This window comes from Eumetopias jubatus, unplaced genomic scaffold (assembly GCF_037043125.1).
Source record: "Eumetopias jubatus isolate StellerSeaLion01/CBP00866 unplaced genomic scaffold, mEumJub1_p1.0 scaffold_17, whole genome shotgun sequence".
Taxonomy (NCBI): domain Eukaryota; kingdom Metazoa; phylum Chordata; class Mammalia; order Carnivora; family Otariidae; genus Eumetopias; species Eumetopias jubatus.
Window position 1 is genome coordinate 72351293 of NW_028274823.1, and position 6000 is coordinate 72357292.

Consider the following 6000-nt stretch of genomic DNA (forward strand, 5'->3'; position numbering starts at 1 on the left):
TAGGAGTGTTACCTAATACTCTGGGGGAGAACAAAGGCTTGTGTCTCCCAAAGCCAGGAATTATTACGAGTTTTTTCCTGCCCCCAATCTAATCCAGATCAACTGTTCTAGAAACCGAAGGATGAATTAAAAGTGCTGTCATCTCCATAGCACACTGGCTTGGCCCAAAGCTAACCCACCACCTATCTGGCTTCCCTTTGCTCTTCTGGCAATGTTTATGTAAACTATAAAGCAGTAACCACTACAAACTGACCAGAGACTTACTAAGATTGAGGCAATGCTGAGAGTCAATGCACAGGACAGAGTTAAGTGAGGAAACGAATTTACAAATGACTGTGTTGACTCTTGAGGAAAGCCCAAGGAACAACCTACCTTCAAGGGACTAGACCCATTTCTCCTTGAAAAATATGTTAAAAATTCACAAGAGAGTATCTTTGCTGTTCAGGAAATAAACATCTGATTGTTAACTAATGACCTCTTGTTTCCCCATCTGTGACGATCTTGTTTTAATATGTTACAGAGAACAGAAAAATCACAAGTATAACATAGGCATCCCACCAAGATAAACAGGAAGACGATCTTTGAGTTCTGGGAAAGCAACTAAAAATCTGAGCCATATTCTAACTATAGTATTGGGACACGCACAAGTAGGTGTCATTGGAAAATAGTACCTGCTCTTCTCTGTACTGGGGGTTCTGCCAGATGCACACATAAGCTGTGTGCTTCCCCACATATGTGGAGCCAGCTTTGCTGTCTACTAAGGTTGCTTTAGAAAATAAGATATTTCAAAAGACTTCTTACGTATTCCGGAAAATATATCTATCACCCAACTTTATCAGCTTACGGTTTAAAACTTAGCAATCCAGTTAAAAATTGATCATCTCAAGAGACAGAACCTAAAACTTTAAACCATTTCTCACTATAGTGAATTTTTTTTTATTACTCACAAACATGGGATACTATATGTTACGTGTTAATGGAATTACACAATGAGGGCTTCCCCCCCCCCCGCCAACAAACATTACTTAACGTTGAACTGACTTTTACTGTATTACCAGTAAGTAACTTACACCAATCCAGGCTGGAGACAGCTAAATAATTTTTTCCGTAACATCGTTTTGTGTGAAAAAAATGTAAACATACATAAAAATAGAGATCATCATATAATCAACCTCAACCCCGATTAGTTCAACAGTTAACATTTTAACAGCCTAATCCTGCCCCCATTTTGACTTTTTTAAAATATATTTTTCACTGAGATAAAACTGACATAGAACCTTGTATTAGTTTTAGGTGTACAACATAAGGATTTAATACATGTATATACCATGAAATGATCACTACAATAAGTTTAGTCAACATCGATCACCTCACATAGTTTCAATTTTTTTTTCTTGTGATAACTTTTAGGATCTACTCTCTTAGCAACTTTCAAATATACAACACAGTATTATTAACTATAATCACCACATAGTCCATTAGATCCCCAAGACTTATTTGGAAGTTTGTAGCTTGTGACCACCTTCACTCATTTTGCCCACCCCACCAAACCCCACCTCTGGGAACCACCAATCTGTTGACTGCATATATGAGCTTAGTGGGCTTTTAAAAATTTAGATCCACATATAAGTGATATCAGACAATATTTGTCTTTCTCTGTCTGACTTACTTCACTTAGTATAATGCAGTCAAGAGCCATCCATACTGTCACACATAGCAAAATTTCCTTCTTTTTTTATGGCTGAATAATATTCTACCATATATCACAACCATATATATATATATATCACATATATATATTTTTTTCTCCCATTCCATAGACTGCCTTTTCATTTTGTTGATGGGTTCCTTTGCCATGCAAAAGCTTTTTATTTTGATGTAGTTCCACTTGTTTGTTTTTGTTGCCTTTGCTTTTGGTGTCAAATTTAAAAAGTCATCACCAAGACCAATGTCAAGGATCTGACTGCCTAAGTTTTCTTCAAAGTATTTTATGGTTTCAGGTCTTATATTCAAGTCTTTAATCCATTTTAAGTTAATTTTTGTGTATACTGTAAGATAGTGGTATAATTTTATTCTTTTGCATGTGGCTGTCCAATTTTCCCAACACCATTTATTGAAGAGGTTGTCCTTTCCCCACTGTATATTCTTGGCTTCTATGTTGTAAATCAATTGACCATATGTATGTGGGTTTATCTTTGTGCTCTCAATTCTGTTCTAGTGATCTTATTTTAGTGCTAATATCATACTATTTTAATTACTATAGCTTTATGATATACTTTGAAATCAGGGAGCAGAAATTTCTATTACTTCATGATTCAGTCCTGGTAAGTGGTGCGTTACTAGGAATTTATTCATTTCTTCTAGATTGTCCAAATTGTTGGCATATAATTCATAGTGGCCTCCAAATTTATCCCTTATTTTGGCTGAAGTATCATAAAGCATATCCCAACTTCAATGTGTGTGTCTAATAAGGACTTTTTTTTTTTAAGATTTTACTTATTTACTTGACAGAGAGAGAGAGAGAAAGAGTGAGCACAAGCAGGGGAAGTAGGAGAGGGAGAAGCAGGCTCCCCACTGAGCAGGGAGCCTGAGGCAGGGCTCTATCCCAGGACCCTGGGATCATGACTCAAGCCAAAGGCAGACACTTGACTGAGCCACCCAGGCGCCCCTAATAAGGACTTTAAGTAAAACCATATCCACAGTGCCATTCTCACACTTACAAAATTAAGAAACGCTTGAGGGACACTCGGGTGGGTCAGTCGGTTGAGCATCTGCCTCAGGTCATGATCCCAGAGTCCTGGAATCGAGTCCCCCATTGGGCTCCTTGCTCAGCGGGGAGCCTGCTTCTCCTTCTGCCTGCCGCTCCCCCTGCTTGTGCATTCTCTCTGTCTCTCTCTCGGACAAATAAATAAAATACTAAAAAAAAAAAAAGAAAATCTCAATATTATCCATCATCCATGAAGTGTTTAAATTTTTCTGATTGACTCAAAGATTCTCTTTACAGTTGCTTTATTCTATTCAAGATCTAAACAAGGTTCATACATGGCACTTAGTTAAGTCCCTTTTACTCAGTTTTACTAGTACCCTACCCTTTTGTTCTTACCATTGATTTGCTGGAGAAATGACAAATTACATATTCTGGATTTAGCTGATTCCTTCCTTATTATATCCCTTCCTTAAGATATTCCTCTTATTTCTGTAGAAAGGTAGTTAGATCTATAATTTTTATTAAATTCAGTTCTGTATTTTAGATAAGATTATTTCCTAGTACTTGCTCTATACTTCCTAATGTATCACATCTTGAGGCACATAATGTTGTAGTGTCGATGTTGATGAAATATTGGCTCATGGGTTCAAGTGGTGTCAGCTTGATTCCTATATTATGAAGTTTTTCATCAACCTTTCACCTGATTGTTTTAGCATCAGTTGATGATTGTGATCCAATATTTTATTAGAGGTTGTAGAATAATGAATTTATAATTCTATCATTCCTTTTGAATTTACCAGGTAGAAAGCCACCATAGAGAACTTTTTATCATCAACTGTTTTGTTACCTTGAAATACAATTCATAGATGAAAAAAAAACAATTCGTAGATGAAAGAAAGCATCGGTACGTGTTTCTTTTCATTTATCAATTTTTTTATTATTTATTTTTAAAGATTTTATTTATTTATTTGACAGAGAAAGAGGGGTCACAAACAGAGGAGTGGGAGAGGGAGAAGCAAGCTTCCCGCTGAGCAGGGAGCCCGACGTGGGGCTTGATTCCAGGACCCTGGGATCATGACCTGAGCTGAAGGCAGACGCTTAACCAACTGAGCCACCCAGGTGCCCCTCATTTATCAATTTTTAGAATAATGAACTGGTGCCCTTGCAACTTCAGTTGTGACTAAGGCCTTTTAAAAAATTGTGAATGCATGGATTTTCATATATTTGAATTATTTGAATTATTCTTTTTGATGCTTAGCTTGGCCAGTAGAAATTATTCAAGGTGGTTCTTGTGTATTTTATTTTATTTTATTATTTTTTTTAAAGATTTTTATTTATTTGTCAGAGAGAGAGTACAAGCAGAGATAGTGGCAGGCAGAGGGGGAGGGAGAAGCAGGCTCCCCACTGAGCAAGGAGCCGGATGCAGGACTCGATCCCAGGACCTGGGATCATGACCTGAGCCAAAGGCAGACACTTAACTGACTGAGCCACCCAGGCATCCTGGTTCCTCTGTATTTTAGATGTGTTCACATTAATCCTTGATAATTTTCTTGCCTTCTGGCATAAGAGGCCCAGACTCATCCTGTACATTTTCCTGCTCTTGACCCGGAATCAGTCATTTCTCCAAAAAAGTGCGGGTTCCTTTTAGTAGGAACTGGTAGTTAGAAACCACCATCAGTAGTACTCATTGCCACTGAGTTGTTATTGCTTCTAGATCTTTTCAATGAATAGAGCTAGGAAATAGGTAATTTTTGTCAAGAGAAAAAAGTCTTGAATTCATACTAATATTCTAGTTCAAATGTAACATTACAGGGTTGTATCTTTTTTTTTTTTTTAAGATTTTATTTATTTATTTGTCAGAGAGAGAGCGCAGGCAGGGAAGTGGCAGGCAGAGGGAGAAGCAGTCTCCCCGCTGAGCAAGTTGCCCAAATGTGGGACTCAATTTCAGGACCCTGGGATCGTGACCTGAGCCGAAGGCAGACGCTTAAGGGACTGAGCCACCCAGGTGTCCCTATAAGGTTGTATCTTAATTTATTTGATTTTATATTTGTGTTTTATTTTCTCAGATGAAACTTTTTTTCCTGATGACATTTACAAAACTACTTATCTGCTTTATCTTGCCTTTATTGTATTCTTTTTGTATATGTAATATATCCCATTAGGGAAAGATAGTTAAAACGGTGTGTTTTAGAGTCACCTGATCTAATTATTTTCTCTGTATGACTGTGCCATCAACTTGAGATGTAGTTAGTTTACTTCCAGTTTCATTTTCAATTTTTAGGCGATTGATTTTTTTTTCCTTTTTGATATAATTGCCTTTAATTATGTAGTACATAGCATATAGCTAGACATTGTTCTAAATTCTTCCCATGCATCATCTAATTTAACCCTCACAGTAAACCTATCGGTGGGTATTACCACCTCTGCTTTACACTTAGGGAAAGTGAGGTACTAACAAGTTCCATAGTTCCCAAGATCACAAGGAGGAGGAGGAGGAATTAAACTGAAGGATCTGATGTATAATCCCCTGGCAAAACATGATAAGTTCCATAAGAGAGATAAATGCGAAGTAATATGGGGGAGCCAAAGGAGGGAAAACTGCATTTTGTTAATTTTATGACAGTCATCCTAACAGGTGTGAAGTGATAGCTCACAGGTGGTTTTGATTTGCATCTCCCTGATGATTAGGGATGTTCAGCGCCTTTTCATGTACCTGTTGGCCATTTATATATCTTCTTTGGAGAAGCTTTTTAGGTTAATGTAGTCCCCTGTCTATTTTTGCATCTGATGCTTGTGGTTTACATTTGATATCCAGGAAATCACTTTTCCCCTATGTTTTTTTTCTACGAGCTTTGTGATTTCAGGTCTTATAGTGAAATCTTTGATCCAGTTGAGTTATTTTTTGTGAGTAGTGTAAGATAGGGGTGCGCTTTCATTCTTTTGTTTTTGGCTGTCCAGTTTCCCCAACATCATTTATTTAAGAGACTGTCCTTTCCCCACTGTGTGTTCTTGGCCTCCTTGTCCAAAATCAATTGACCATATATGTAGGGTTTTTTTCTGGACTCTATTCTGTTCCACTGATCAATGTGCCTGTTTTTAATGCCAGTACTATACCGTTTTGATTGCTACAGCTTTATAATATGGCGTGAAATCAGGTACTGTAATGCCTCCAGCTCTGTTCTTTCTCAGGATTGCTCTATTTGGGGTCTTTTGTGATTATACACATTTTAGAGTTGTTTGTTCTATTTCTGTGAAAATAAACACCACTGGAGTTTTGATTGGGATTCCTTGAA